This window comes from Antechinus flavipes, chromosome 2, assembly GCF_016432865.1.
Source record: "Antechinus flavipes isolate AdamAnt ecotype Samford, QLD, Australia chromosome 2, AdamAnt_v2, whole genome shotgun sequence".
Lineage (NCBI taxonomy): Eukaryota > Metazoa > Chordata > Mammalia > Dasyuromorphia > Dasyuridae > Antechinus > Antechinus flavipes.
In genome coordinates this window covers 21,333,351-21,333,703 of record NC_067399.1, presented here as the reverse complement: position 1 = coordinate 21,333,703, position 353 = coordinate 21,333,351, and positions in this window count along the sequence as shown.

Genomic DNA, 353 nt, shown 5'->3' with positions numbered 1-353 from the left:
TGTGTCTGGCCAGAAACCGTTGAAGCTGTTGTTTTCTCGAGCCCACGTTTTTTTTTTTTTTTTGATAAATAGGTTATTCGTGTCCTCCGGCATTTCTCCTCTTCTGCTGTCTGGGGCCAAGCCAACCAAATACAGCCATTTGAGCACCCACAACGGATTGGAGACTCTCTCTGAGTAGTTTTTCTTAGCTGGCATCACACCCAGGAAATAGATTCAAGAAATCAGGGCAACCGTTCTTCGTTTCTCCCCTGGCTCTGCTTCTTACTCTTTGGACTTGCACTCAGGTTTCTGTAGTTCTCTTTTGTGTATTGTTCTCCCCTGATGGAATGGAGTCCTTTCAGCGTAGGAATTGT